The 15,238-nt window shown below is 40.7% G+C and overlaps 1 pseudogene; it reads left to right on the forward strand.

The window, feature by feature from the left end:
- Positions 1 to 588: 588 nt before the first annotated feature.
- Positions 589 to 1,505, forward strand: LOC100607691 (annotated as a pseudogene).
- The last annotated feature ends 13,733 nt before the right edge of the window (positions 1,506 to 15,238 follow it).

The following is a 15,238-nucleotide window of genomic DNA, read 5'->3' on the forward strand; positions in this document are numbered from 1 at the left end:
AGGTTCAGAATGGGCATCACTCACTCTCTGCCGCGGAGCCCTCCTGCTAAGTCAAGCCAGTGATCTCCCTGGGATCACTCGCTGCTATGTAGGACTTGGGGGATTTCTGGATCACTCTGCTGGTTCACAGCTGTTACTCTGCTTCAAGTATTGAAGATGTTTTTGGTGGCACTAAAAGAAACGCAGAATAGCCAGCACCCATTTGGTCCCCTCTCAGAGTGTCACAGCAGCCATCATGGGGGAAGGAGGAGTTATGTCATACAGAAGCTCACATCTCAACCCTAGTAAAAAGAGCAGAGATGCAGGGTGAATGTGCATGTGTGTCCAGGGCGGGTGGGGGGTGGGTGGGTATAATGAGTGATAACAGCTAGGTAGACACCGTGTTCATAACCTCTACCCCTTCAAAGAGATCCAAGAAACTATGTCTGAGTTGGAATCATGCCTATGTTGGAGAAGAAGAAAGCCCACACTTCCTTCTTCCTGAACTAACTGCATTAGGATCGTGTGCCACTAAGGCATCACCCATGGGCAACGGAAAGGCTTTAAACAAATGGAAAAAAATCTGGATATCACATGGAATCAGAAAACATGATTAGAGAGAAGTGTAGATCTGTGACTTTACAGAAGGTTCTGGACATACTAATAGCTATCTTTGGCTGTCTGAAAGCCTTCATGAGAAGACAGGTTGGAGATCAATTAATGGAAATTAAGAGAAGGTAGGTTTGCCTTAGTGTATCTCTGCCACTGAGGATTTCCAAGCAGAAGCCAGATGAAGAAGAAGAGGAAGGGAGTGATGAGGAGGAGAAAAGAAAAGGAAGAAAAAGACGAGGAAGAGGAAGAAGAAAGAGGAGGAGGAGAGGAGGTCAGCATTTATTGAGCACTTCCTATGTACCAGGCATTGTTTTAAATAAGCTAAATATCTTATTAAAATCTTACAGTATCACAACCCAGCATCAGGGGAAGCCCAGGCCAGCCCAGTTACGCCCACTGTGGGTTGCGTCCTACCTTTCACTTGCTGTTGGGAGGGTTGGTGTGCTCTTGCAACCCCTTTATTCTACTCACCTATGCAGGTTTTTAAAACTTCAGCTCTAAAAATGGCAGAATTTTCTTTGATTATATTGGCAGTACCCATTTGTTTTCTCATGCAAACTGTGATATAATCCTGTCCAATGGCTCAGAACTCAACTCGTCTCTACTAGGTGCACAGGCACCACTAGCAGGGCGTTTCTTTGTCACAAAGTAGTTAACCTACAGTATGGTGAAGTTCAAGATCGGACCATGCTCACTGGCTGCCACATGGTTCAAGATGTGAGCTACAAAAACTGCAACAGCCAACTGGGATGGATCTGTGTTTGCCACTGAAGAGCCAGCGTTATGAGGAAGGCTGTGTGATTCTGAAATGTGCTCTAGTTGGAGAGAATGAGGGCTTTGAGGAGCATGTACCATTCAATAACTCTTGGAAGAAAATGAGCTCAATCCATCTTTTTCCAGGTTTCCTTCACTGAAAACAAAAATCTGCTTACACACACTGCCAACTTAGTATCAGAGTCAGGTTCACAAACAAGAGGTTGTGAGAATCTAAGATGGAACCTTTCTTTTTTAAAAAAAATTTTGTATTTTCCATGTAATAGCAGAGTGTGGAAAGAATATTATGCAGATGTCATTAATTTTTCCCTATGTTTACATCTTAAGGCAGAAGAGTCTGTCTGCAACTATGTGATGGGCTGTGTAAAGAAAAAATCTGGGCTATTAGAGTGGAAAAGTGTATTTTATATAAAATTTAAAAGGAAATATGTCAAGAGCATGGGTTTTTAACTTGAGCTTCATTTTAAACTTATTTTTTAAAAACCCAATTATTTTACCTGATTTGCTACCTTCAGAGAAGAGATCCAAATCTGGGCCAAGCACTAAGGACTCAGTTTTGGCATGACCTGTGCTGGCCAATGTGCCATATTCTTGTTGGAGATGAATCATAGCATTTTCCTTGCCAGTCTTGACCCAAAGGTGTCACCATTCCAGTTATTTATCACCATGTAATTGGTGTTGATTGGAAACTTTTTGTGAAATGGGGCAGAACTGCTTTGTTGTCTTTTTCTTTGTAACAAGCATAGTAATATAAATAAAGTAATAGTTGGGAAAAAAATCTTACAATATCCCTATAAAGTATTGAGGCACAGAGAAGTTAAATAAACTGCCCATATTTACAGGATTTGGGATGATGGAGCTGAGTAAACCCAGGAAAGTCTGTTTCCAGATCCCATGCTCTAAACCACTACACTCTTTGATTTATAATGCAAGGAGATTCCTGTATCCAGCAGGAGTTCAGGTGTTATTATTTCTGAGCTTCCCTCCAACTTAGATCACTCAAGCTCTTTCCAGGGCTAAAATGGTTGGTATCCAGTGCCATTCAACAGTTATGGAACACTGACCATTCACCAGGCTCTGGGCTGGGCACTAGGGGCATTCAGATAAATAAGACAAGACAGTCCTGTAATAGACAAAGGTGCAGGGAACTTCCATGGTCCACAAAGACAGAATCACAGTCTTTCCTCTGAGAGTTGGCAAGCTTGTAAAGAAGGTAGTATTTGCTTTTGAAACACCCTGCTCTCACCTTAGCTCATTTTGTCACCACACTCTCCTTTCCAGTGTCAACCAGCAAACCCACAAACATCTCACTGTTGAGGGAGGGTTCCTGACTGTATGTGGCACTAAGAAGGCTGAGCAGCAGAGTGAGCGTGTGTATAACCAGGCAAACTTGTTTTCAAGGCTCAGCTCAGCCACTGCTGGGTAGAATAAATCATGTGTTTAAGGCAAAGCAGCTAGAGATATTAGCCTCCCATACCTGCCAGTTATGACTCCTTCTCCCCACTTCACCTAAAGCTATCAGATCTGGACAGGAAAATAAAGAAGTATTGTGTAATCTGTGTAATCATTCCGAATTCTATAAACATGGGCAGTATATTTAACTTCTCTGTGCCTCAGTACTTTATGGGACTATTGTTAAGATTTTTTTTTCCCAACTATTACTTTATTTATGTTACTATGTTTGTTACATGGAAAAGAACAACCAAGCAGTTCTGTCCCATTTGAGAAAAATATATAGGTACACACACACACACATATGTATATATGTGTGTATATATATGTATGTATGTATGTACGATTGTCCTATAACTAAAGATATTTATTGAGCCCTTGCTATATAGCAGGTAGCATTCACGAGCTTTACCCATCTTAGTTCATTAAATCCTTATCATAACCATGTTGGATCAGTGTCATGGCAGCTACATTTTACAGATGAGAAAATGAGACACAGAGAAATAAAGCAAATTGTTCAAAATCACGGGGCTAGTAAATAGGGAGTCAGTTTAGCAAATAAACAATACTGCTTCTGTCACTAAAGTAGAAAATTGAGGCACTGAGAATTAATAAATTATCCTGAAAGCCACAGTAGGGCAGTGAGAGGGTCAGAATGCCACCTGGTAAGTGTGTTCGCCATGTAGGGGCCTATTTCTACTACTCCTGTATCTCCCAAGAGGACACAGAAAAGATCCTCGGCAATCCTTCCTCCAATAAACATGGCTGTTGGTGGCTCTGTGTAGTGATATACATTCCTCAATGTCTATGTATGCTCATGTATATATAGGTTGGTGCAAAAGCATTTGCAGTTTTGCCATTGACATTAATGGTAAAACTACAATTACTTTTGCACCAATCTAATACTTGCTTTTCAGGGTCCCAACTGCATAAAGGCTAATCCCTCTGCTCATCCATTTTTAGAATGTCAGAGGGTAATCACTTCCAAAGAAGTGATTCTTTGCATTCTTAGCAAAATGCTCCAAGCATTGATCCATCAATTGCCTTTGCTCTTCACAGAAGTGAATCAGGACACTGGAGATACAAACGGTGCCAAAAACCTCTGCCCCTAAGGAAAGAAAAGAGGAACATTGGATTGTTCCCTTCATAATCTGACAGGCGCTTGAGAAGAAAGAGCCCATATTTAATATGGTTAATGCATTTTGACTTTAGAGAAATAACATTTTTCATAGAAACAAAGGGTAATATATTTCAAGAGCAAGAAGTCATACCATCAGATGAGAAAGTTCAAAGTATATCCATGAGACAGGAACTTACATTCTGGACTGATTGTACTTGTATAATCTATAGCAGGTAGTTAAACTCCATGAATCTCAGCTTTCTCATCTATGAAATGAACTGAGATTTATAGATGAGGAAAGTTTGTCTGGCAGAGCATCACAATGCAGTAAATGCTAGTTTATGTTTCAGTAGTCAGAGTAATGGGCAAAAAAGCATATTTTCATATTTTTCTCTTTTTTTTTTTTTGACACGGAATCTTGCTCTGTTGCTCAGGCTGGAGTGCAGTGGTACGATCTTGGCTTACTGCAGCCTCCACCTCCTGGGCTCAAGTGATTCTCCTGCCTCAGCCTCCCAAGTAGCTTGGATAGTAGACGCACACTACCGTGCCCAGCTAATTTTTCTATTTTTGGTAGAGACGGGGTTTCACTATGTTGGCCAGACTGGTCTCAAACTCATGACCTCAGGTGATCTGCCTGCCTCGGCCTCCCAAAGTGCTGAAGTGATTGCTTTAGTGTCTATCACGCAGAGATGGAGTTAATGCAGTTGTAAGACTGCCTGAAAAGATTCTCTGAAACAAAGCCTCTGGCTTCATACAAAGCATCTCAACTCACGTTAAAAAGTTCAAGGAAGTAAATTTTAAAGTTGAAATTGTAGAACTTTTAGAAAAGAACTTACATCCAAATTCCTGCCATTTGAGGATAGTCAAAAATTTATTAGACTCAAAAAGCACAAAGCATAAAAAGTTAAAAATCGATACATTGGATTTCATCAAAATTAAAAATTTCTTCCCTTTGAAAGACATCATTAAGAAAATAAAAAAGTAAGCCAAATACTGGAAGAAAATAGTACCAATTCATATATTAACAAAGGATTTGTATCCAAGACATATGAAGAACTCTTGCAACTAAATCATAAGACAATCCAATTAAAATGGACAAAAGACTTGAGCAGACATTTTACAGGAAATATATAAAGGGCTCCTAAAAGATGCTTGACATCATTAGATAGATACACACAAATTAAAACCATTCTGAGATACAATACATATTCATTGAATTACTAAAATTAACAAGACCAACAAAATGTGTTAGTTTCCTATTGCTGCTATAATAAATTACCACATACTTACAACAACACAAACTTACTGTCTTACGGTTCTTGAGGTGAGACATCTGAAATGGGGCTTACAGGGCTAAAATCAAGCTGTCTGCCGAGCTGCATTCCTTCTGGAAGCTTTAAGAGAAAACCTATTCTTTGACTTTTCTATTTTTTTAGTGGCTGTCCTCATTCCTTAGCAGATGACCACATCACACTGACCTGTTTTCATCCTCACATCTCCTCTAACACTTCTGCCTCCACCTTCCATCTTTTAAGGACCTTTATGATTATATTGGCTCACCTGGATAATCTCTTCATCTCAAGATCCTTAACCAGGCCGGGCACGATGGCTCACACCTATAGTCTCAACACTTTGGGAGGCCAAGGTGGGAGGATCACTTGAGATCAGGAGTTCAAGAGTAGCCTGGGTAACACAGCAAGACCCTCTCTCTACAAAAAATAAAATAAAATAAATAGCTGGGCGTGACAGTGCATACCTGTAGTCCCAGTGGGAGGATCGCTTGAGCATGGAGGTTGAGGCTGCAGTGAGCCATGATTGCACCACTGGACTTCAGCCTGGACAACACAGAAGGGTTCTCTCTCAAAAAAATACTAAAAAAAAAAAAAAGAAAAGAAAAAAAGATTCTCAATCACATCTACAAAGTCCCTTTTGCCATGTAAGGTGACATATTTACAGGTTTTGGGGATTACAACGTGGACATCCTTTGGGAGCTATTATTTTGCCTACTGCAAATATCAACTGTTGGTGAGAATGTTGTGATGGTTAATTTTATGAGTTAACTTGGCTAAGGGATGCCAAGATAGCTGGTATAACTTTTTCTGGTATGTCTGTGAGGACATTTCCAGAAGAGATTAACATTTGAATTGGTAGAAAGTAAAGAAAATCACCCTTCAATGTGGGCAGGCATTGTTCCATCCATTGAGGACTCAAACAGAGCAAAAATAAATAAATAAGGGCAAATTCACACTCTCTGTTTAAACTGGGACACCCACCTTCACCTATCTTTGGACAAGAGTACTCTTGACTCACTACTGGCTTTCTCGGTTCTCCAACTTGCAGACAACTTCTTGCCCTCTGTAATTGTGTGAGCCAATTCCCATAATAAATTATATACATACACAGAATCTCCTATTGGTTCTGTTTCTTTGGAGAACTTTGATTAATATAGATGTAGAATACCTGGGACTCACACTGCTGGTGGGAACATAAAATGGTACAGCTATTTTTAAAAGCCGTTTGCCAATTTCTTAAAAGTTTCTTACCTAACCACCCAGCAATTTCACTGCTAGGTATTTACCCAAGAGAAAGGAACACATATATCCACACAAAGACTTGCACACACATGCAACTTTATCATGTCCACAACCTGAAAAACAACTAAAATGTCCATCTACAGGTGAATAGATTTTAAAAAGCTATAATATACAATATTATACTCTAATAAAAATGAACAAATGATGGGTATATGCAACAATGTGAGTGAGCAAAACACCACCAAACACAGAAGAGAGAGTACATATTGTGTGATTCCATCATATAAAATTCTAGAATAAGCAAAATTAACGTGAAATAACAGAATCACTTGGGGCCCAAGTGGACTGTAGACAGGCAAGAAGAAATTCTTCGGGTGATGAAAGCGTGCTAAATCTTGATTGCAGTAGTAGTTACATGAGTGTATTCATTTGTCAAAACTAATTGAACTCCATCTAACAAAGGAGTGCATTTTGTTGTATATTATACCTCAATAAAGTTCAATATTTTTCTATTCTGAGAAGGATATTAACTGCCCTCTCTGATGAGGCTAAATAACTTCCAGGAATTTCTTCCTGTCTAGCAAGAAGTGCTTCAGGGGCCATTAGGCTCCATTTCCTCTTACTTTGCTCTCAATTGAGGTTAAAAAAAAAAAAACTCTATGGAATTTGGATCTCAAAGAGATATCTGCACTCCCATGTTTCTTGTAGCATTATCTACAATAGCTAAGGTGTGTAAGCAACCTAAGTGCCCATCAACAGGTGAATGGATAAAGAACATGTAGTATATATACACAATGGAATACTATTCAGCCTTGAAAAATGAAATCCTGTCATTTGCAACAACATGGATGAACCTGGGGGATGTTATGCTAAGAGAAGTAACAGGCACAGGAAGACTAATATCACATAATTTCACTCATATGTGGACTCTAAAAAATTTGAACTCACAGGCTGGATGTGGTGGCTCATGCCTGTAATCCCAGCACTTTGGGAGGCAGAGGCAGGTGAATCACTTGAGGTTAGGAGGTCGAGACCAGCCTGGCCAACATGGTGAAAGCCCCATCTCTACTAAAAATACAAAAAATTAGCTAGACGTGGTAGTGCATGCCTGTAATCTCAGCTACTCAGGAGGCTGAGGCAGGAGAATCGCTTGAACCTGGGAAGCAGAGGTTGCAGTGAGCTGGGATCACACCGAGACTCCATCTCAAAAAAATATATATATTTTTGAACTCATAGAAGAAGAGATTAGAATGGTGGTTACCAGGGGCTGGGAGGTTGGGGGCAGGAATGGGGAACTCTTGGCCAAATGGTACAAAGTTTCAGTTAGATAGGATGAATAACTTCTGGAGATCTCTTGTACAGTATGGTAACTATAATTAATAATAACATATTGACTCCTTGAAAATTGCTAACAGTAGATTTCAAGTGTTCTCACCACAAAAATTGATAAATATGTGAGATGATTGCTATGTTAATTCTTTAATAATTTCAGTATGTATACTTATATCAAGACATCATAATGTACATACACTGCAAGTATATACAGTTTTGTCAATTATACCTTCATAAAACTAGGGGGAGTGGAGAATGGCTCCTCAACAATCTTCAAATGCTGTAAGGCACTTAGCCAGGACTTAAGTCCCCTGAAAACCATTCCTCCAGGAGGCTTCCTCAAACCATAATTTGCCCCTGTGAATATGCCCATTCTCCCTACTGTGAAGAGCCCTAAGTTGCTCACAATTGGAGAAATGACTGAGCCAAAACAAAGGGATGAGCTGCAATGTGATCACAAATTTGGAAGGAATCCTGATGGACTGTCTCATTCTGATTTGTTCTGCTTTCTCCAAGCTGGGTCTGTTTTACTCAAGCAATTGAAAAATGTCCATGAAATGCCACGTGCTATACCTTGAATTAATTATGACAACAGCTCTCATTTATTCAGACCTTATTCTGTCCCAGGGGCCGGGCCAAGTACTTTATGTGCATTGTATATAAATTAATCTTCCTAGCAACCTTATGAGACAGATATTACCACCTTCATTTTATGGATAATGGATTAAAAGTCAAAGTCGTTAAGTGACTTCCTCTTTGTCAATGGAGAACCAGGACTAGAATCCAGGGTTTTACAACTGCAGAGCCCATTAAACCATTGTCATATACTGTTGATCCTTGTTCTCACAGATTTCAACATGTTGGGAGGATGACATAGAAACCTGAAACTAAGCATACAGGGAAGTGGGCTCTAGCCTATTTGAAAAGGCTCTGGAGGGCTGGGCGTGGTGACTCACATCTGTAATCCCAGTACCTTGGGAAGCCAAGGTGGGAGGATTGCTTGAGCCAGGAGTTTGAGACCAGCCTGGGCAACATGGTGAGACCCTGTCTCTACTAAAAATTAAAAAATTAGCCCAGCATAATAGTGCATGCCTGTAATCCCAGCTACCAGGGAGGCTGAGGTGAGAGGATCACTTGAGTCTGGAAGGTCAAGTCTGCAGTGAGCCTTGATCACACCACTGCACTCCAGCCTAGGTGACAGTGAGACCTTGTCTCAAAAAGAAAAAAAAAGGAAAAGGCCAGGCACAGTGGCTCATGCCTGTAATCCCAGCACTTTGGGAGGCCAAGGTGGCGGATCATGAGGAGAAGAGATCGAGATCATTCTGGCCAACATGGTGAAACTCCATCTCTATTAAAAATACAAAAATTAGCTGCGTGTGGTGTGTGCCTGTAATCCCAGATACTCGGGAAGCTGAGGCAGGAGAATTGCTTGAACCCGGGAGGCGGAGGTTGCAGTGAGCCGAGATTGCCCCACTGCACTCCAGCCTGGCCACAGAGTGAGACTCCATCAAAAAAAAAAAAAAAAGAAGAAGAAAAGGCTCTGGAAAAATCCTTTTCTACTCTCCCCTCTCTAACCTGTGCTTTTTCCACCCAAGCATCCTAGGCTTTTGTAATTAGCAGAATGCTTCCAGACCGATTAGCTGCATGCCTCATCAAATTCCTGATACCTGATATACAGAAGAGAGACATGAAGGAGATGCTTTTTAAAGAGTGTTTGTAGAAAGCAAGAATATGGCATTTATTCACTTAATCATTCTGGAGCTATTACTAAGCCAAGTCATTGTGTTGGTGCTGAAGATATATTAAACAGACTTGGATACTATTCTCAAAATGTCATGTTCTAATAATTATCACCTCCTATCACACCTTCCCTGTTGTTGGCCAAATTTCACCTCTCAATCTGAACTGTCATCGTAGCCTGACACAGCCAGCCCTGGCTCTGGGATGACTCTCTGAGTACTGCTTCCCTGATGGGAGTAGGATGACTGAGGTGTGGCGTTCCTGTGGATTGGCCAAACAATCATTCAGGAAGGAAGGAACTGGTCTCCCCTTTCCTGTTCTCCCTTCCCTTCTCAGTGAACTATAAGGAAATGGTGAAATAGTGGTCTGGGACTAGCTGCAGGGACCCTTAATAAATTGCTTCTACACATCCCTCTTGCTTTTTAATGGAAAGAAAAGGGGTGGAGTAGATCTCTTATACAATTTCAAAATTGAATTGAGTTCAGTCCTGTAAAATAAATTCCAAGTTACATCATAATGGTATGGGAACATAGAGATTGGAGCCAAGGAAACATGAACAGACTGTTCTTAAAAATAAAAAATAAAAAAAGTCTTGATGCAAGGGCAAACATGAACAAAGGAGTAATTAGCTTCTCCAGATGCTGGGAGTTACATTTCCCTGAAAAGAAAGAAGTTCTGGAAAGCTGAGCCTTGGCCAGAGGCTCAGGCTGACAGTGAGTCACTCACACAGAGCCTGGCACATAGTAGGCACACTCTGCAGGTGGTTGCAGCTGCCTTGATAGTTACAGAGGACACACTATTCAGGATAGTACCTACTTTAGAGGGAGGATTTCCGAATTTATTTTTTTTTAAGTTTTTGTGGAGACTAGGTCTTGCTATGTTGCCCAGGTTGATCTTGAACTCCTGGCCTCAAGTGATCCTCCTGCCTCAGCCTCCCAAATGGCTGGGACTACAGGTATGAAACAACATGCCTGGCTTTGAATTTATTTGTGAATGAATAAACAAACCTGTCATGGGAGCCCTTACTCCATAGAATGGAGCAGGGCTACATGATAATTTAAAAGATACTATATGGCTGTGTCTCAAAAAAAAAAAAAAGATGGTTTTACTAAAATTCAGAAATGCATTGAACTTTTACCGCATTCTGAGCACATGTTATGGTGAGGGCAACACTGAGTAAGAAATAGTATCTATTTTCTAAAAGCTACAATTTAGCATATGCATGTGTATGTATTATATGTATAAGGGTAAAACCTGGTGCCATTTGGAATTTAAATGGCCACTATGAAATGAGAAGGGTGAGCTAGTGGGAATCAGGGACCTTAGATGGACTCGCTGGTTTATTCATCCAATTTGGAATTCATCCAAATCCATCACAATTTGTACTGAGGGGTGGCATGGGAAGGGTCAGTTATAAATGTAATAGGTATTATGAGATAATACATGTAGAGGAATAAAATCTATCACTCTTTGGAGAATCTAGGAAGTCTTTTTGGAAGAAGTTAAATTGACCTGAACTTGAAGGAGAAGTTAGGGCAAACATTCAAAGAAAAGGGAATCCCCAAGCAAAAGTAGAAAGCTACAGGAATGGAAAGAATATTTGGGAAAGGGCTGAAAGACCCTGTAGAAACAACAATGAGCTGTTTGTCTTTACTCTGAAGCTGTGAATCCTCAGTGCTCTGGTAAGCAGAGCTACTGCAAGACCTTCATAAGCCCCAAGCATAGAAATTATTATGGTATTTCCCCATATGCTATTTCAAAGTACTAAATTACAAAATAAGGTTAAGTCCAATAAAGTTCTCATTTTGCCCATTAAGAATAGTTTAATCCTTTAAAAAAGCCCAAATATCAAATTCTTTTTTAAAAATTTGCCTCAGAGTCTCTGGTTTGAGATATTATTTAGAATAGGAGAAGCTTTGCTACAGCAAAAATGAACTCTTAAAAACTCAATGGTTTAACACTCATGAATTTGGTCAGGTAGCCCCCATGGGCAATTCTCCAACTGAATTCCACCTTTTAAAATTTATTTGTAAATTCAGAGATATGAGAGTTTGGTTTGCCATATACTTGCAAATATTCACTCTCCCTTTCATCCAACGAAACTTCCCAAGAGGCATGTGAAAGTGATTTTTAAAACCATAGGGTGCACCCTTCAAATTGAAACATTATTATCAACAGTAACAAAGTGGAAAAATGCATACACTTTTAAGTTATGTTATCAAGATACTCCTCTCAGCACCTTTATTCATTGGACTTCAGATTGCACATCCAACTCTACAGCCTTCAGCTAAGGAAATGCTCTCAGTTTTGGCTTCCAGGATGCATGGCTGAACAGACTTGGTCTACGTTCTGGATGAATAAACCAGCGAGTCCGTCTAAGGTCCCTGATTCCCACTAGCTCACCCTTTTCATTTCATAGTGGCCATTTAAATTCCAAATGGCACCAGGTTTTACCCTTATACATATAATAAGGCCTTATATTCCAGTAACATTCTGAAATGAAGAAATGACATGCCTCATAAATTCAGAATATAATCCCAACTTCAGAAAGGTTCAGCAGTAGTAGCGTTGTAGAATACCATTTTTCTGAACTACATCACTGTTACATGGATCCAAGTGACTTTTCCACTGAATTAATTTGTTATTCAGAAAATATTTGAGCACATCATGTTTCATACACTGAGTAGTGGATGAAAGTAATAGTTATCATTTATGTATTGCTTACTATATTCTGTATGTTTACATAAACTTACTCATTTAATTCTCATAATGGTCATATGAGAGAGCTACTTTTATGAGTCCCATTTTACAAATGGATAGGATGACTTTCTTAGAAAACTAAGGTGCAGAGGCCATAAGTAACCTGATTAGTCTATACCAGTGGTTCTCAGCCCTGGGGTGATTTTTTCTGTTTTCCAGGGGACATTTGGCAATGTCAGGAGACATTTTTAATTCTCATGACAGGTGGTGCTGAGGGGCTATAAAGCCTAGGGATGCTGCTAAACATTCTATAGTACACAGAACAGCCCCTGCAACAAAGAATAATCCAGTCCAAAATGTCAGTGTTACTGCTATTGAAAAGCCTTGATCTATACCAGTTAGCACATGACATCCTTCTGGCAACTGTTATTAGGCCAATGATGAATGTATGACTTAATTTGGCCCAATCAGACTAAAGGAGGGGCCTTTGGGCAGAGGTTACTTCCATTCATTCTTTCCTACTGGATATGAACAGGAAGTGTGTGGCCAGCTGATATCCAGTGGCCGCCATCTTGTTGAATGAACCCATGCTGAGGACAGCAGACTGGAAGGACAGAAATAACCTCTGTCCCTGATGACATTACTGAATAGCACTGAACTGTATCTTTCCTGAAACCCAAGCCGTCTCTGGACTTTAAGTATGTGAGACAATACATTTGTTTGCATTTTTCAAGCTGTGTGAGTGGGAGTTTTCTGTTTCAGGCAGCTGAAAGTGTCATAACCAACATATTTGGTTAATCACAAAGATTTCTTAGAAAATACAGCAAGGTCTCCTCCACGTGGTCAGATTCCTCTTCTGAAACTTATGCTTCTCCTTTCTGGCTAAACTTCATCTTATGAGAAGATTAGGAGACAATGCTGTCAGCTAGATTCTCCTTCTGTCTAAAAGACTACATAAGGTTGAGACTTCCTGGCACCTGTCGACAAGCAGTTAGAATACATGCCAGAGAAGGAGGGGAAGGCCAAAGGGGGATGCTGCCATCTATGTGGAAACATGGAATAATAGACACATGGAAAAAACAGAGGGAAATGAATTGCTGAACTCTGCGGTAACAACACTCTGTTTATCGGAATAGATGAAAAGAGGAGCAGGATATGTTTGGAGGAGATGAGCTTGGGAAGGAAGGCCATTCACAGGTGTCCCAGGTGACTTGGGACAATGTATTGAAGGAATTGGAAGAGATAATCTTTAAACATTGTTATAGCCTAGCATTTTATCATTTGAAACTAACAGAGATGCCAGCCTGAACTGTTTGGCACTCATACGGCATGCTATGGATTCCGATGGTGGCAGTGCCCATTATTTATTCTGGAAACCACAATCTTGTTATTGCCCAAGTACCTGTATGAGGTAGCATAGAGGGGCCCACCTCATTTTAGATCATTAGGCACATCTTTAGAGAAGGGAGGTAGAAGCTAGCTTGCCTTAGGAAGCCTGAGAATGCCTTAAAGGAAGTGTGTGGAATGACTTTCTTAAACATCTGTGGCACATTAGGGAGTGTTCTGGAGCTGGCATAGAAAGGCATCATTTTGTTTTGAATGTGAATTATTAGTTTGTTTTTTTTTTTCTTTTGGAGACAGGGTCTCACTCTGTCACCCAGGCTGGAGTGTGGTGATATGCTCGTGACTCACTGCAGCCTCTACTTCCCTAGCTCAAACAATCCTCCCACCTCAACCTCCTGTAGCTGGGAATACAGACACACGCCACCATGCCCAGCTATTTATTTTTATTTTTTATTTTTTTGGTACAGATGAGGTCTTGGCATGCTGCTCAGGTTGGTCTCAAACTCCTGGCCTCAAGCAATCCTCCCGCCTTGGTCTCCCGTAGCCCTGGGATTACAGGCATAAACCACCACACCCAGACTTAGTTTGGTGTCTGAGCCCTGGAAAATATAATAATTGGAACATAATCTGCCAAAAATAATGTGTATTTATGGTTCCTGGTACTTGTCTCTACATTATGTGTGCTTCCTCATGACATTCATGATTTCAATGAATGTCAATTCCCATTCTGGGTTTGACTATGAATAGCCAGTAAGCACACATTCCCCAGGGGGCTAACTTCCTCCAGACCTCTCTGACATGCACAGAAAAAAAATCAACAGAGAAATCAGGCAAGCGGTGCCAACATTCTGTTTCCCAGATCCCTAGACAACACAGCAAGAAAGACAGAATTAGAAGCATGGGTAAGTGGGTGCAGAAGGCTCCAAAAAGTACAGGTGACACCATATGTGTGTTCAAAGATTTCCTGACTTTAAATTCTCTCTGAAAAACTAGCATAGTCTATGGACTCCTCTCGTTACTGAACTCCTTAGCAAGACCACAGAGTTTCCTGTTTTTGCCTTTTCCCCAATTTCCCAAATTAGCTTTGATTTTATAATTTTGCAGTGATATCCAAGAAGGGTGGACTTTGCTGATGGTCCATATTCAGTGTTCCTGCTCAAGTGCAGACACGTGATCCCGGGCTCTCCTGCCGAGCCTTGCCTGTAGACCCGTGGCTCACACGCACTTGTTTTGCAATCCATTTCTGTGCTACCACATCAGGCTTTTTCCCCTCTGAAACTGAAGAGAAATCAACCTACCCGATCAACTCTCTCACTTACATAGGAGTCTCACCTGTCGTTAGTCCTCTGGAGCAGGCAGTTTCGTCTTAACCCAGTGGTGACAGCATCAGACACAGTTCAGTATTTTTCAAACTGCAGATCTAGACCTATTTGCGAGTCCTAAAACAAACGTAATAGATTACAACCAGCAATAATCCCAGCTATTCAGGAGGCTGAGGCAGGAATATTGCTTGAACCCAGGAGGCAGAGGTTGCAGTGACCCGAGATCGCGCCACAGCACTCCAGCCTGGGCGGCAGAGTGAGACTTCATTTCACAAAAAAAAGGTTAAATAAAGTAGATCAGATCAGAACTGTGGAAAGGAGTGGCCCAA

This window comes from Nomascus leucogenys, chromosome 9 (assembly GCF_006542625.1).
Source record: "Nomascus leucogenys isolate Asia chromosome 9, Asia_NLE_v1, whole genome shotgun sequence".
In the NCBI taxonomy this organism is placed as follows: domain Eukaryota; kingdom Metazoa; phylum Chordata; class Mammalia; order Primates; family Hylobatidae; genus Nomascus; species Nomascus leucogenys.